Here is a 17,764-nt window from a genome sequence, read left to right as displayed (position 1 = left end):
GCCCAGGAAAAGGAACTAGGTGTCATCGGTGAGCAGTGTTCTCCCCAGGGCCTTTTAGCCGGGCGCTCCGCCCGGCTAATTTAGATGACCACCCGGCTGTCATCTATCGGGAATCCTGCTGCTGCTGCCGCTCAACATAGAAAAGTCCCCTCAAAAAAACATCTCTCACCGGCTTGGAGATGCAAACTCATGCTTCGGGGCTCTAAGGTGTGCGTGCCGGCTTCCCTTCTCTTCCCTCCGAAACCAGAAGTTATATTGGGGGGGGGGGGGGAGAAGAGAGTGTGGGGCAGTTGTTGGATCTACAGCCTCAGCACCCTGGGGTTGTGAGTTCAAACCCTGCACTGCTCCTTGTGACCCTGGGCAAGTCACTTAATCCTCCATAGCCCTAGGTACGTTAGATAGATTGTGAGCCCACCGGGACAGAGAGGGAAAATGCTTGAGTACCTGATTGTAAAAACCGCTTAGATAACCTTGATAGGCGGTATATAAAATCCTAATAAACTTGAAACTTGAAGAGAAAGGAAGCCGGCACACACACCTTAGAGCCCCGAAGCATGAGTTCGCTACAGGCTAAGGCAGGAGACTGGTCAATGACGGATAGAAGCTTACAACTTGCTTCAGGCCTTCTTCGCTGCCGGGTCCTGCCTACTTTCTGTTTCCATGAAGGCAGGATCTGGCAACGAGGAAGGCCCGAAGCAAGTTGTAAGCTTCCCTCTGTCGCTGACCTATGCCTAATGAGGCAAAAAAGTCACGGCACAAGGGAAGCATCCCCTTTGCTCGCTTGGAAACTTCACCGCAGTGCAGGATGCCTATGGTGCAGGACAGGACACTGAACAAATCGGACCTCGCACTCTCTTCCACGCTGTCCTTCGCAACCTCGCTGCTTAAAGTGTGGTCACCACCTTTTTGATACCAGTTCATCACCGATTCCCCCTCTCCCGTTCTCCGAATCATCATCATGTCCAGGTTATCGCAGGATGAAGTATACAATGGCTACCTGATGCTGTTAATCCAGGCCAGATCGGTGGTCTTCTACCGTAACAGGGACCCTTTCTTCGTTGGCAGGAAATTGGTGATCAATGGCAAGCATGTGCCCACTTTTGACGCCCTCCTGTCAGAGTTGACTAGGCACATGCCCGTGCCGCAGGGGTCGGTGCTGCAGATCTTTACGCCGCGCGAGGGCCACCCCGTGAGCACCATGGACGACATCCTGCCATGCCACACCTACATCGTAGTGAACAAGGAATCTTTCCGGGAGCTCGTGTACGTGATTTCATCGTGCGAGGGGGTTGCCAGTAGTAGAAGTCAGGTGGACTGGTCTGGACTTTTACATTATAGGGGTGTGAGTGACATATAACTCATGATTGATATGACTGCCTACTAGTTGACAAAGGGCCAAAATTCATTTGTGGATATGTTTTGATATTATTTTATATTTAGCAATTTGTCACTGGAAAAAAAAACTGTGCAGGTACAGTGGTATTTTTCCCCCCAGGATTTGAAGTTACTGTAAAGTTATTTAAAGCTTGTTTAGTTCTTGGTAGGATAGTAATTGTGAATCATTTCTAACCAAAATTTGTATGTCTACTTAGTAAACAGGGACGTTCAAGATGCTGAGTGCAAAAAAAAAAAAAGAGAGAGAGAAAACTTAGAAAATGGTGAACGTGTCATATGAATATAAAGGAGTGAAAAAGCTAATATAAGAGGCCTTTATGCAAAAACTTAAATAGCTACGTGTAGAAAATAGCTTGGTTTGCATCTTGGAGATAAGGATTTTTAAAATTGAAAATGCAAAATTATGCCAAAATTTCTGGGATGTAGTCATTCGTCCCCCTTCCTCCCAGCAGGTCTACCATCTCTCTTCCCACACTAGGTCCAACATCCATAGTCAGTGGAATGCTTTTTTGTTTGGGGGGCCCCAAAAAAATTGCCCAGGCTCCACCCCAAACCCAGCCACCATACTAATAATAGTACTAATTGTAAATGCCATTTCTTCCATTCATTTTTCACATACACACAATATAATCTTATTAATAATACATAATGGTAACCACAAAATTAAACTACACAAAGCACACTCTTTTACCCCTCCCCACCTTGCACAGCATTTCTTCCTCTCTCCTCCAGCCCCATGTGCAACGTCCACCATCTCTCTCTCATTCCTTCCCTTGCTGCAAAGGGAGTGAGGAAAGAAAGATAGAGGGATCCAGGGTATATTGCTCAAACTCCTTCTACTGCCACATCCAACATTTCTCCCTCTCTCATCCTCCCCGGACTGTGCACAGCATCTTTTGCCTCTAACCACTAGCCCCATGCCCAACATTTCTCCTTCTATTACCCCTCTCCAGAACCTCTCTTCCTCCATTCCCTTCACCACCAGGTCCAAAATTCTTCCCTCTTGCATCTGTCCCACTGTTTCCTCTCCACCACCACATCCAACATTTCTCCCTCTCATCTCTCTCTACCTTACTCCTCTCCCACCATGTCCAACAATTCTCTTCCTATGCCTAACATTCTCCTCTTTCTTCCTTTCCCCATGTACACCATCTCTTTCCCTCACACCCATGCTCAACAATTTTCCCTTTCTATTCCCTCCTCCACCTCAGTATCTCTTTCCTTCTATCCTTCCATCCTATGTCCCAAGTTCATGCCCCTTCCCTCCCTTCCTTCTGTATTCCAAGTTTGTGCCCCCTCCCTCCTTCCTTACAGACTTTGTCTTAAGCTTGTGTTCCCCCTCTTCCTTCTGTGTCCCAACATGTCCCTCTCTCCATTCTGTGTCCCAAATTCATGCTTCCACCCTTCCTTCCTTCCAACATGTCCCTCTCTCCATTCTGTGTCCCAAGTTCATGCTCCCTTCCTTCTGTGTCTCAATGCACCCCTCCACCTCCCTCCCATGTCCCAACGTGTCTCTCTCCCTCCCTTCTGTGTCCCAAGTTCGTGCCCATCTCCCAAGGATGTGTTCCTGTGTTCTGGTCAGCTCTTAAGATGTGCAAGTAGGCCTTCTCCTCCTTTCCAGCTGCACTTCTTTCTTCACAAAGCCACAAGCAGCAGCAGCAGAGTACTGGTGTACTGGCTTTGCAGCTATCAAAAGGTGTGCGGCCACACAGCTTAGAGGGAACATTGCTTTATTCCTTTTCACTTTTTATCTAATCAACTTTCTATCTCCTTCTCTAATCCCCTAGCTTTCACATTTCTCATCCCCTTTTATCTGCTTCCCATTACCACATTTCTACCCTCATATACTCATTATTCTAATCACTCATCTCGACAATTCTCTCACATTGATCCACCATTTCTAGCATCTCGCCTCCTTATCACTTACTCCGCCTTCATTTCCTTCCTCTCTGTCTTTCTCTCTTCCTCCCACAAGTCCAACATCTTTCCTCCTCCCAAGTCTGACATATCTCCTCCCTCCCTCTTCTGGCCCCAATCCATATCTTTTCTGCCTTTCCTTGTCTATCTTTCCTCTCCCTCCTCTGCTCTCCCTGAGTCATCCATCTCTCCCTCCCCTGAATCTTTTTCCCCTCCCCTGAATCTTTTTCCCTTAACCCGTTTTGCCCTCTACACCAAATCCATCTCTCCCTCTCCCCATTTTACCCCCTCCACATCCATTTCTCCCTCTCTTTCACCCCTTGTACCATCTGCCTTTCTCTATGTCCATTTCTCCCTCTCTTGCTTCCTCTTTGCTCCTCCAAATCCATCTCTCATTGTCCCCCTTCCACCCCCTCTGCCACCTCTTCCTGTTTTCCTTCTACCCTCTCTGCCATCCCCAAGTCTGACTCTCCTTCCATTACCCCATTACTGAGTCTCACATCTCTTCCTCGTTCCCTCATTTGAGTCTACCATCGCGCTGACCAGCATTCCGCCTCCCCGACGTCAATTCTGACGTCGGAGAGGAAGTTCCCGGCCAGCCAGGCAGCGATTAGCTGGCTCAGAACTTCCTCTCTGATGTCAGAATTGACGTCGGGGAGAGGAATGCTGGTCGGTCCAACGCTTCTGCAGGGAGAGCTTGGGGCGGCAGTGGGGGACGTCGGGGAGAGGAAGGCTGATCAGCCCGGAAGATTGGGACGGCAACACGAGTCTATCATGGAGCCCGGGATGAGCTCTGTGATTGGCTCATGTTGCCTTCCCAATCTACCGTTCGACTTATTGGTCACCACTGGTCTAGAGTTTACTTTTTAATCTTTTTTGTTTTCCTGTTATTTTTATTTATAAATTTAGATTGTCAAACTATTCTATCTTTCCTTATAATATAACTATAATACTCATTTTCTTGGATCTAAATTTTTTTTTTTCCTTTGCCTTTAATGTTCTTTACTTTCCATGTGGTACTTTCTTTTATTATATATCGCTGTAATGTTAGTAATGTCTTCTCTTGTATGTTTACTTAGATTGTGAGCCTGTTCCGGGTAGAGAGTAGCTCAGTGCCTATATTTAGTATTGTTAAACTGCTTAATACCTATATTCAAGCTGTATATCAAATGCAATAAATCCAATCCAACCCTGTTGCTTTTATTTTTAAGTATTAGTACGTGTCTGAATAGGAAAATAAATAATGGAAGGTTTGATACTGGCCAGTAGTTATTCGGAATAAGAGGATCTGCATTACTTTTTTTCAAGGGTGGCTTAAATGCTACTGGAACACTGCCTAAGTGTCAAACCTTAAAAAAAGAAAGTCATATTGAGCATTGGAAAATAATTAATAACAATTAACTAATAAAAATAGAGCATATTTAGTGATCTTTTTACTAAAGCGTGCTAGCTATTTTAGCGCACACTAAACGCTAACGCATCCATAAACTATAATAGACATGTTAGCGTTTAGCGTGTGTTAAAACGGCTAGCAAGCCTTATTAAAAGGACCTTTTCATTTTCCCCACCACTAAATTTCCCCGTCCCGCCCCACCTGGCTACTTTTTCATGCCACCCGGCTGGAAAAAATTTCTGGGGAGAACACTGGTGAGGATACGTTGAAACCCTTTGCTTAATGTGCGGCGGCAGCTAAGAAACCAAATAGAATGTTAGGAATTATCAGGAAAGGAATGGAAAACAAAGATGAAAATGTTGTAATGCCCTTGTATCACTCTATGGTAGGGGTGCCCAAAAGGTCGATCGCGATCAACCAGTAGATAGTAAAGGCAATGCGAGTCGATCGCGAAGCTCATCCCGGGCTCCTCAATACTTGTGTTGCCTTTGCATTCTGTTCTCCCTGCTTCCACGATGCCAGGCCAGGCACAAACAAGCCCCGGGCCCACAGCCTTCCCCCCCCCTGACGTCAATTCTGACATCAGAGAGGAAGTTCTAGGCCAGCCAATTGACATCAGGAAGGAAGGCTTGTGGGCCTATCACTTGTATGCGCCTGACCTGGCACTGGGGAAGCAGGGAGAATCGGTGGCGCTGACTTGGGGGGCAGGGAGAGAGAAAGACAGACAAGAAAAGAAAGGGGGGCAGGGAGAGAGAAAGAAAGAAAGGGGCAGAGAGAGAAAGACAGAAAGAAGGGGGGGCAGAGAGAGAGAAAGAAAAGGAAGGGGGCAGGGAGCGAGGAAGAAAAAAATTGGACTCATGGAGGTACAGAGAGAGATGTTGGTTGGGGAATGGAATGAGGTCTGGAGGAGAGGAAGCATGAAGGAAGCAGAAAGAAAGAAATATTGGATTTACAGTCAGATGAAGGAAGTGCAACCAGAGACTCATGAAATCACCAGACAGCAAAGGTAGGAAAAATGATTTTATTTTAAATTTAAAATGTGTCCGAATTTATATCTGCTGCTGTCTATATTTTGCACTATGGCCCCCTTTTACTAAACCGCAATAGCAGTTTTTACAGCAGAGAGCCTATGAGCATCGGGAGCAGCGCGGGGCATTCAGCGCAGTTCCCTGTGCTAAAAAACGCTATCGTGGTTTAGTAAAAGGGGAGGGGATATATTTGTCTAGTTGTTACTGATGTGACATTTCATATTTTAAAGTCATCTGCCTTGACCTCTGAAAAAAAAACAATTTTTTCTGCGTACAGTGTGCTTTGTGTTTTTTTTTATTTTATTGTTGGTAGATCATTTTGACTTGGTCATTTTAAAAGTAGCTCGCAAGCCAAAAAAGTGTGGGCACCCCTGTTCTATGGTATGGCTGGTCCTCAAATACTGTGTGCAATTCTGGTTGCCATATCTCAAAAAATAAATAGTGGAATTAAAAAAGGTACAGAGAAGGGAGATGAAAATTATAGATGGGATGACTGCCCTATGAGGAAAGGCTAAAGCAGTGAGGGCTCTTCAGCTTGGAGACGAGATGGCTCAGTGGTGATATGACAGGGGTCTATAAAATACTGAGTGGAGAGGAAAAGGTAGAAGTGAATTGCTTTTTTACTCTTTCCAAAAATACTAGGACTTGGGGGCATGCGATGAAGCTACTAAGTAGTAGATTTAAATAGATTGGAGAAAATATTTCTTCACACGTGTAATTAAACTCTGAAATTTGTTGTCAGAGAAGGTGGTGAAGTTAGTTTAGCAGTGTTTATTCTTAACCGCATAAAACCTGTTTTACTCATTGAGATTTTGCCAGATACTTGTGACCTGGGTTGGCTACTGTTGGAAACAGGATGCTGGGCTTCATGCACCTTTGGTCTGTCCCGTATGGCAATTTTTATGTTCCTGCACTGGTAGGAGTATACGAGTATGCTATTTATGACATTGCCCCTGAAACAAAAATGATACAGGAAACTAAACAAAAAAAGATTTTTGGGCTGTTTACCTGAGCTTCTTAAAAACAAAGATATCAAGAATAAGATAAAATTATGTCCTTACCTGATAATTTTCTTTCCTTTAGTCACAGCAGATGAATCCAGAGACTAGTGGGATTGCATCCATCAACCAGCAGGTGGAGATAGAGAGCACTTGATTTATCCTCGGGTATATCTTGGATGCACAGCCTCCTAGGCAACCAGTATAGGCCTTCTCAAAGCAGTTGAATTAAAACACAAAGTAAAGCACATAAAAGGTATGAGACATATGAATCAAAAGACACATATGCAACTTCATACCCTCACACGTGCTACCCGCACCATTGATGCTACAAATTCGAGAATGCAATTTCAGCCGAAAGCATGCTGAAACCGCGCCTGAGAGTGACAAACCCCTGCAACAGGGTGGGGCTCTGGATTCATCTGCTGTGATTAAAGGAAAGAAAATTATCAGGTAAGGACATAATTTTACCTTCCTTGTCATCAACAGCAGATAAATCCAGAGACTAGTAGGATGTACCAAAGTGTCCAAACGTATGCAGGGAAATAAACCAGCGAATGGGAAATCCCTTGCCCCCAAATCCTGCCCTGCAGCGCACGTCCAAGGAGACACTACATTCCAGAGAGTGTGTAACCCACGATCATACGGAGGCTAACCTCTCTAGCACATGTGAGCAGGATCCATCCTCGCCCTCCACGAATAGAATGAGTGCAAAGCAGCCTCATATCATGACTGCCAGGCTACAAATAACCTCCTGTGGAATGGAACCAATATGCCTGGCAATGGTTCTTAGCTGATGTCAAAACCCATGAGCACCACCGCAGACCAGACCTTCTTTCCCTCGCAAGGTCTAGGGCATCAAGCCTGGAAACGGGACAAGGGAAGACTCCCCCTCTAACTGAAGCCCTCTGAAGCACAAATCCATATGGCTCCCACAGGAGGCAAACTGCTGAACAAAGTCAAGAAGAATGCCAGAGAAGAGGCAAGACACCAAAACTGTACCTGGGCCCCAAAGTGACAAATGCCTTTCACAGAGCCCCAATGAGATACAGCGACAATCTCAGACACTGAGACAACTAATCCAACTTTTAGCCCATTCCTCCACATGAATGACCAATAAGGAGTGGAAATAAAAACTCTGAGCCAGAGAGAAAGAGCTGCAACTAGCCCACAATTAGCCTAGCCCCAGCTAACTGTCAGTTGGCCGGGATTAAATAAGGTACACTAGGCCGCAAGCAAAATGGAACCCCGGCGAAGGCCAACCTCCTGCGGCCTGCCGAATAGTGAGGGCAAAGGCATCACTGCCGATGGCAGCGTCCCTCCTCTGAGAGGAGAAAGACTGACAGCAGCGGTGCTGGCAACTATAGCAATATTTCCCCCCCCCCCCCGTCCTTTTCGCAGTGGGAGGGAAAGGCCTTAGCCAACCACTCTCAGGGCCTCCTACCCTCCGCTGCTGCCCGCCCTTGCTGCAAGCCAGTGGCCGTGTGTGATTACAATTGAAGCAGCTTTGGATGCCCTTTGTGGCAAAGGAGTAACAAACTCCTCCCATTGGCGCTTTTCCGAAGAGAATGGCAACCTCTGTAGCCCTGCGCCCACTGAACAAGTGAGCTTATGGGACCTAGGTATCCAGATTCCTCAAGGGGGGAGGGGGGAAGGGACCTGGGAGCCCAGGTGTTGCCCCCCTCAAAATGGCACTGTACAGCCCCCATCCTGCAGCTCAACCGAGGCCTAAGCCCCTGGACCATGCCCATGCCCATTTCTCCACCGAGGCCTCAAGCTGCAGGAGCCTTTCTCCACCAAGGCCTCAAGCCGCAGGAGTCTTTCTCCACCGAGGACTCAAGCCGCAAGAGCCTTTTTTCACTGAGGCCTCAAGCCGCAGGAGCCTTTCTCCACCGAGGCCTCAAGCTGCAGGAGCCTTTCTCCACCGAGGCCTCAAGCCACAGGAGCCTTTCTCCACCGAGGCCTCAAGCTGCAGGAGCCTTTCTCCACTGAGGCCAAAAGCCCCATGAACCTGCACATTAGCATTTCTCCACCGAGGCCTAAATCCCCAAGAACCTGCACAGGAGCATTTCTCCACCAAGGCCAAAAGTCCCAGGAACCTGCACAGAAGCATGTCTCAACCAAGGCCTAAAGCCCCAGGACCCTGCACAGGTGCATTTCTCAACCGAGGTCTAAAGCCCCAGGACCCTGCACAGGAGTATTTCTCAACCGAGGCCTAATCCACAGGAACATTTATCTCTCCTGAGGCCTAAGCCACAGGAACATTTTTTTTTTTTACTGAGGCCTAAGCCAAGTACTCACATGCTCCTGCACTACCGGAAGGCAAAGGGAGAAGTGCTAGTGCTGCGGCGCACAGGGAACTGTGCTGGGATCCATGGTCGGGCTTTTTTTCTTATGAGAAAGAACCCTCTGACCACATCAGCTTCTTCTCTCTACTGGCTGGGAAGGTGGGGAAGGGACCTGGATGGGCCCAGGTGTTGTCCCTAAAGTTGGCTCAGTATGGCCAACACCCCTAAGCTCTACTGAAGCCACAGCAAAAGGAGAAAATAGCCTTCTGTCCAAAGGAGCCGAAACCAGGAACCAGAACGACAGCAGCCATTTTTCAGATCCAGGAAACTGGTGCTGGTAGCTACAGCCAAGCTTGGCTGAAATACACTGCAGAATCCAGGAGCTGTGAGAAACCCATCCATCAGCCTGCTGGAGATAGAGTATACTTGTTGGCCAGGAGGCTGTGCATCCAAGATATACCGGAGGATAAATCAAGCGCTCTCTATCTCCATCTGCTGGTTGATGGATGTAATCCCACTAGTCTGGATTCATCTGCTGATGATGACAAGAAAACTCATTTACTAACCCCCCTGATATTCAGCACTATTTAAGTGACCAGGAACAGCCAGGGCCAGATTAAAGGGTAGACCCAGCAGGCTTGTGCCTCGGGCCCGAAAATATCAGGGGTGCCCCAGGGCCAGCATTAGGGGGGAGCAAACAGGAAAGTGGACCCTCGATTGCCTGGTGAGGTCAGCTTCCTACCCTTCTATTTCCTTGCTGCCCTCTTGCCCGCAAGCAAACTGAACCCAGGCCACGGGGCTCTAATACTGCACCCATTGGCTTCCCTGCTCCTCTGAAACAGTAAGTTACATCAATCCTGTTTCGGAGGAGTAGGGAAGCTGGCGCACACAGTGTTAGAGCTCAGTTATCTCTAACAATGTGCGTGTCAGCTTTCCTTCTCCTTCCTCCGAAACATGAATGATTTAACTTCCTGTTTCAGAGGAGCAGGGAAGCCGGCGTGCGCAGCTCTAACACTGCACACGTCGGCTTCCCTGCTCCTCCGAAATAGGAAGTTACGTCATTCCTGTTTCTTCGGAGGAAAGCCGGTACACAGTGTTAGAGTGAACTGAGCTCTAACACTGTGCGCACCGGCTTCCCTGCTCCTCCAAAAATAGGAATGATATAATTTCCTGTTTCAGAGGAGCAGGGAAGCTGGCGTGTGCAGAATTAGAGCCCCGTGGCCTGGGTTCAGTTTGCTTATGGGCGGTGGGCAAGAGGGCAGCGAGGGAGTGGAAGGGAGGGAAGCTGACCTCACCTCACAAGGCAGTCGGGGGAGAAATGCAGGGAAGGAGGGAGAAGGAAGACCAGGGAAAGGAGAGGAGACGAAAGAGAGATGCCAAGACCATGGGAGGGAGGGGAAGGAAAGGAGATACCAGACCATGGAGGGGGAGGGAAGGAGACAGATGCCAGACCAGGGGCAAGGAAGGAGAGAAAATGACAGATAATGGAGGAGGAGGGAGAGATTGAAGAGGAGAGCAGAAAGATGCCAGGGCATGGGGGGAGGGAAGGGAAACTAAGGAGACAGATGCCAGATCAGAGGGAAAGGAAGGAGAGGAGATACTAGAGCATGGAGGGGAGGGATAGATAGATGAGAAGGAAAGGAGAGAAATGCCAGGCAATGGGGTTGAGAGGGAAGGAAGGAAGGAAAGGAGAAGAGAGATGCCAGAACATAGGGGATGGGATGGAGACAGAAAAAAGGAGAGGGGTGAAGCTGAAATGAATCATGTATAAATAAGAGAAGGAGCACAGGATAGACAGTTTATTTAAGGGACATAGAAAGAGGGAAGATACCATATGGAAGAGAGAGAGAGGGCGGACACTGGATGGAAAGGGCAAAGAGGGCAATAGATGGAAGGGGCGAGAGAGAGGGTGAACAGTAGATGGAAGGAGTAGAGAGAGGGGGACAGACGCTGAATGGAAGTGTAAGGGAGAAATGGGCCAGACGTGAATAGAAGTGTGTGTGTGGGGGGGGGGGACAGATGCTGAATGGAAGTGTGGGGGGAAAAGACATTTAATGGAAGGGGTGAGATAGGGGAGCAGAAGCTGGAAGGAAGTGGGGAAGAGAAAGAAAAAAGGGCACATGCTGGATTGGGGGAAGAGGATAGAGTTAGATACTAGAAGGGGTGAGGGAAAGAGATGGCAAGCTTTAGGTAGACAAAATGAAACAGGGAAATTGAGGACTGAATAGTAAGAAAGAATTTAGACAGAGGCAGAAAATAAATTGAGAAAGAAGAACAGGAGAGAGTGGAGAGATGCCAGAGCAGGGAGGGGAGAAGGGGAGGAGACAGATACCAGACCAGGAAGGAGGAAGGAGACAGATACCAGATCTGAGGTGAGGAAAGGAGGAGAGAGAGAGCGAGAGAGAGATGCTAAAATCTGCTGGGAGGGAGGGAAAGATGGAAAAGAAGAAGACAGATGCCACACCATGGGGGGAGCAGAGAGAGAAGTAGATGGATGCCACACCAATGAGGGGGGAGGGGGAGGCAGACAGTTTCCGGAAGAGGTATAGAAAGAGGGCAAATGCCATATGGAAGAGGCAGAGAGAGCAGACAGTGGATGGAAGGAAGAGAATGATGAGAAGATGAAGAAAGTAGAAACCAGACAACAAAGATAGAAAAAAGATTCTATTTATTTTATTTATTTTTTCTTTAGGATAAAGTATTATTGTAGCTTTGTTGATAATCATTTATTAATAGAAAATGGAAATAAAGTGATCCTGTTTAATGGACTAATTTTAATACATTTTTTACTAATTCAGAGACCATAACTCCTTTCCTCAGTTCAGAACAGGGATACTGTAACATCCGTATAGTTTACTGACCTGAAGAAAGAGGTTTTAACCTCTGAAAATTGAGAAATGTATTAGTCCTATAAAATGGCAGGCACTAAATTTTCTTCCTGCCATGCCTCAAGCCTCCTACCCAAATGCAAAATATAAATTGGTGGGATTCCCAAGTCCCTGCCAGCTGAAGATCTCTTCCTCTAGAAAGGAATGAGGGATTTGTTCAGAGATGTTTGAAGGTTGCATAGCAGAAAAACTGTACACTGGCACAGCCACTTCCTTTCAGTTGTGAGGGTTCCTACCATGAGAGGTTAGTGATCCTAGCCATGTGAAGGTGAAAATACCTGAGAAGATCATAGCTTAGCAGATCCCTAAGCTATCATATCAGATGTGAGGAAGAAAGACATTAGTTGAAGCTGCTGTGGCTCAATGGATAAAAGCCCTGCTCCCATCTTCCAGAGGTCATAGGTTCAAATCCCATCATATATTTTAATTGTGGCAATCTGCCTTGCAGGTTCATCTTGATGATCTCACAATGAGGTCAGCACTGTGCAGCTTCACACCTCCATTTGCAATGAAGTAGAAGCCATGCTAAGGTCTGTATCTGTTTTCTCTGTTTTTAAGCTTTTGTAAATGAAGTTATGTATGCAATTAATATATATATATATTTTTCATGTGCTTTCTTCGCTTTCAAGAATGAGCTGATTGGAGCACTGTTAAGTCAGAAAAAAGGGTAGCTTTTTAGCAAGAAACCTAAAACTATGTTTTTTTTATATGCTCTGCTTCAGTTAATGGATGTTTTCCTTTAATTAGCAAATAACATTGCTGTTTGTCCACAAAAATAGAAGGTTTTGCATGCAATATATCTGTTTTGATGTGCCCTGTTTATATGGTGCCTTATTAAATGCATTTTGAGCTTAATAAAGCAAAAATAAAAACCCAGAGAGCTAGTTAGCAGATCGCATTTAAGGACGTCCAAACTGTGGCTAAGTTCTGTCCATAGAACAGGTCTCTTTGAAGCCCAAACTATGCTCCAACGTAGACCTAGTTTTCATTCGTCTACAATGTAGGCATGAGATGGACGCCCTAGGTCGCTCAGCGTTATGTAAATGAATCGAAGGATGCCCATATTGAAGCCTCGCCCATACCACGCCCACTCCTATTCCGTTAGGCGTGAGTTTTCCCAATGGACGTCCATGAAATTGTGGCCCTGATTCTATAAAGGGCGCCTAAATCCCACCTAACGCTGAGTGGGATTTAGGCGTCCAAACTAAGTGGTTAATGAGCCATTTAAGGGTCTTAATGAATAATAATTGGCAAATGGACGTCCACATCCTTTGGATGTCCATGTGCCAATTATTGCTCGTTAAGACCCTTAAATGGCTCATTAACCACTTAGTTTGAAAGCCTAAGTCCTGCTCAGTGTTAGGTGGGATTTAGGAGCCCTTTATAGAATCGGGGTCTAAATATCCAGAATTCCAATCAGACACTGTCACAAGAAACCTGTTTTACTCATTTATACCTGAAATCCATCAATACAAAAAAAAAGCCTCATATCAAAACTTTTGACCAAGGATATACAATATTTTGGAGCAAGAAACCATGCTCCCACTAAATAGAGCAATAAGCAGTAGATATGTTGCTGAATTCCCTTTGAAGACTGCACCACCTAGTTCCTAGATAGTGCAAACGAACTTTGTAGGTAAAATGAGGGCAGTGGTAACAATTATCCACAGAGTAGTAATATTCAGATTGCCCAGATAAAGTTACAACAGAAAACTTGCTGTGTTAACTTATCCCATTAGCCATCCAGATAGGGGTTTGAGAACTGCAGTTGTCTGGACAACAGCAACTCAGCGCTGGCCCAACTATTCAGCACCACTTGCTATCTGGACAGCACTGGACAGCACCTATATGTGTTTAACACAAAATGCAAGCCACAATGTTTAAATACTGACTGACAGATAAAATTTAATTAAAAGGTATCATAATACATAACATACTGTATAATAAATGAAGGTACAAACTGATTTGGCTCATTTAATCTGTCTAGTTAGAAGGTAAGGCCATAACTTCTGCTCTGGGTATGTTACCCAGCTGGATCATGTTTGCTCATCAATCAATGCTATCTGTCTTGTTTTATCTTCTATGTTGCCTTAAGGGACACAACAGATTCATATACATACCCCCTCTTTTATAAAGCTGTGCTAGCGGCTGCGCTGCGCTAATGGCCCCGAACCCCATAGAGATATAAAGGTTGTTGCCGCGCGGAGGCCGTATGAGTGTTGGAGCAGTTACCGCCGCTGCCAGCGCTAAAACCCACCTTATGCGTTTGTAAAACAGGGGGATAGGTAGGTAGGCATTTATTTATCCCGTTTTCCCCAAAGAGTTCAGAAAGGGTTACAGGTTAAACAAACATAAAATACAGTTAACAGTTACCAACTCTGTATGTCATAAATATGTCTGTATAATCTTATATATCATGAGATTGTTTTATTTTTTTATATTGACTTATAAACATCCATTTTTAAATATCTAGGCACCAACATATATTACAGATACTTATAAACTATGGAATTATTTTATTCATTGTCCATACTTGTAATATATACACGTTCTTAACTATAATTTGTACTTTTATTTTCAATTATAACTTTAGTAATTGTAATAGTACAACAGCTTTTATCTAAATTGTTATGAGGTCTAAGATGTGTATTGTTTTTATTGTAAGTATCACACACGGCTTAAATGTGTCTCTCTCTGATGTAGACAGATCGACTCCTGATACAGGCATCATTGCCGAAACATGGTAATGTCAAATCACTCTAAAAGTTTTTTTACTCCTCCTTGCCATCATTTACCCTCTTTTACTAATGCGTAGCGTGGGTTTTAGCAGTGGCAGCAGTGGTAACTGCTTTGACGCTCATAAAATTCCTATGAGTGTCGGAGTAGTTACCGCCATGGTGCTAAAACCCGCGCTACGCATTAGTAAATGAGGGGGTTAGTATTAATTATAGTCTTCCCTTTACATTTACCTCATAGGCATGTAAATATCTCTTTCATATGTCCCCTTTCCCTCTTCCAGGGTATACGTACATGTTTGTCATAAAGCATATTTTAAAGATCAGTGACTATTTTGGTAACTTCCCTCTTGATAAACTTCATCCGATTTATATATTTTTTAAAGGTGCAGTTTTCAGAATTGCAAATAATATTCTGAGGTCAGTCACACCAGAGACTTATACAGAGGCACTATCCCTACTTTTTTTTCTGCTGGCCTTTTCCCTCCTATTCCCTCCCTTCTAGCTTGTCCCATTGCCTTACCAATTTTGATACCTTAATCTTCAGGTTTGGTCTTTCTTTTGTGCACAGGCCATGCATACTTGAACTGTACTGCTCCTTTGGGTTTTTACACCACAACTGTATTTTTTTAGCATTAAATTTTAACTCTGGACTTTTCTTCCAGCTTTTCTAGATATCTCTTATTTTATCCACAACTTCCAGGGTCTCTATCCTGTTGCAGATTTTACTTATCTACAAAAAATGAATTCCCAACAGCACCCCTTCAATGTCACCCAATACATACATAAATAGTATTTGACACACACACACACTCACACTCACATTATATATATATATATATATATATAGAGAGAGAGAGAGAGAGAGCGCCAAATCAAGTACCAATCCTTACGAATTCCATCCAGCACTGCTTTTTGTTGCTTCCCACTTATCATTTTTATGTCATATACAAAGATGCTCATTTTCTGTCATCTATATAAAACCTACTAAAATCCAAGTACTCCAGTTCTAATGGTACTTAAAACTGATAAGATCACCCAACAAGGCCTGCCTCTGGTAAAACTATGCTATCAGATTATTGTATGTTTGAAAACCTCAGGCAAGCTATCTGCCTAGTCCTAAGGCTGGAATGCTAAAAACTGTCCTGGGAACCCCATAGGTAGTCAGGTTTTCAGGATACCTAAAAAGGATTTTGCTTGAGGTCAGTTTGCATACACTAGGCTTCTATGCTTACTTATTATAGGTACCCTGAAAACCCCAACTATGTGTGGGATCCCCAGATAGGTTTGTAGGTCAAGCAACAACTACAATAAAAAAAAAAATTTCACATCTTGATTATGTAGGATCTCCCACACAAATTAAATGTAGGAATTTTCCATAATTCATAAAAACAAAATGGAAACAAACTGCAGTTCCACCATCACACAAAAGTGAATGTAAAATACATAACCCAGTATCAGTGATGATAATCCTAAAATGAGGTCAGAAAAACCTTGTTTAAGATAAAGTGCTTAGTTATGTAGGCATGGATGGACGACCTAGGGCATCCATCTCATGCCTACATATCAAAAAGATGCAGCAAGTGCATCTTTTTGATAATTATCTTTTTAAAGCAAAGGCTGCAATTTTTTTATAACTATCTTTTCCAAATAAAGCAAGCTAAGGTGGTTTGGGGCATGAATGTTAGAAAAATGATTTAAAAAAATAACTAAGCACTTTATTTTAAACAAGGTTTTTCTGACCTATGATAGTACTCGACCCCATTTAATTTAAAAACTTGTTTGGACACTGGGGCATCTGAAGTCTTTCCCTCGTTTTAGGATTATCATCATTGTTATTTAATACTGGAATTTTCCATAAAGCACATCTAACTTTTCCAGCATCATTACTGTAATTGCCATTATTGCTATGCTCTCTAAGACCTAAGCTTCTAGCTTTAAATATCCTTTCCCAAAATGGAACTTGCTAAAGTTAGGTTTTATGGGACTACTGCATGTTGTGAAGGTATCTCGAACATTCTGCTTTCATCAGTTAAAAATTAGGAGTAAGTTACACACATGCACAAACGTGGAGCATCCAATCATATGTTTTCTATGAGTGTGGGAAGAGAGGATCTTTGCCCCGGTTTGGAGGGGGGCAGCAAAGGAGAGCAAGTGAGCAAACATCCCCCAAAACAAAGACTCCAGTAACAACAAAAGAGAGGGGAGGGGGATGACACATAATTGTTGGGAGGACGGCGTAGCCGATCAAGTGAAATGTTACTCACTGATCTTCTCTAATTCACTGATTATCTATGCGTAACACAAAACGCGTGTATCTGTCTCTCTCTTTAGATCTACAGATAGATAAGACACACTTTCTACAACAAAGAGCCATTGCTACTCTGGATGCGTCCTGCGAAGGGCCCTGCGCCAGCCTAAAACAGACACACAGGGTGCAGAGGCACTTGCATCTGGCCGCTCTCACACGCCGAACACTCTCTCCACGCGCGCGACCAGCGACCCAGGGACTCCTCTTCCGCGGTCTAGCATCATTCCCACTCTCTCCCGTCCAGCATGTCTCCCCTCTCCTCCCCCCGTCCGTGGCCCGGCATCTCTCCCTCCGCTTCCCCACCCCGCCCCCCGTGGTCCGGCATCTCTCCCTCATTCCCCGCCTCCCGCTTCCCTACCTTCAAACTTGACTTTGAGGTCACCGGCAGCAGCGGCAATTCACACAGGTTGCCTGGCACCGGCCCGGGGCCCAACCCCGGAGCTTTCCTTCTCCGGCGTCCCGCCCCCTCTGACGTTACTTCCTGTTTCCGGCAGAGAGAGGGCAAGTCGTTACGTCAGAGGGCGGTGGGACGCCGGCGGAGGCGATTTGCGCTGCGGGTTGTAGGTTTTTGTTTTGGAACGGTTGTTGCCGATGGTTTCAAAAGACGAGTTTGAAGGTAGGACGCGGGGGGGAAAGGGGATAGTGGTAGAGAAAGATGTGAGGCTTATTTGGGGTGAGGGGTGAGGGTAGGTTGTGCTTTGGAGAGACGGCAGACTGGGTCGTTCAGCATCGGGGTTTCTTCGGATTTGCCTCTCCTCTCGGTTTGAGACGTTGGGGCCAGCTTCGTCCCCGAATTGGGGGTTGTTGGGGA

The 17,764-nt window shown here is 45.3% G+C and overlaps 1 protein-coding gene across 1 annotated transcript in view; it reads right to left on the bottom strand.

The window, feature by feature from the left end:
* The window catches only part of TBPL1 (TATA-box binding protein like 1), an 80,686-nt gene extending 63,234 nt beyond the window's left edge, over nt 1-17,452 (bottom strand). Inside the window, exon 1 of the mRNA XM_033938271.1 lies at nt 17,312-17,452. The gene's annotated coding sequence lies outside the window, so the exon portion shown is untranslated. The remainder of the gene's footprint in view (nt 1-17,311) is intronic.
* Nucleotides 17,453-17,764: the final 312 nt, after the last annotated feature.

The sequence above is a fragment of the Geotrypetes seraphini genome, chromosome 3 (assembly GCF_902459505.1).
Source record: "Geotrypetes seraphini chromosome 3, aGeoSer1.1, whole genome shotgun sequence".
In the NCBI taxonomy this organism is placed as follows: Eukaryota; Metazoa; Chordata; class Amphibia; order Gymnophiona; family Dermophiidae; genus Geotrypetes; species Geotrypetes seraphini.
Note: the sequence above shows the minus strand (reverse complement) of the source record. Positions and strands in the feature narration are given on the sequence as shown.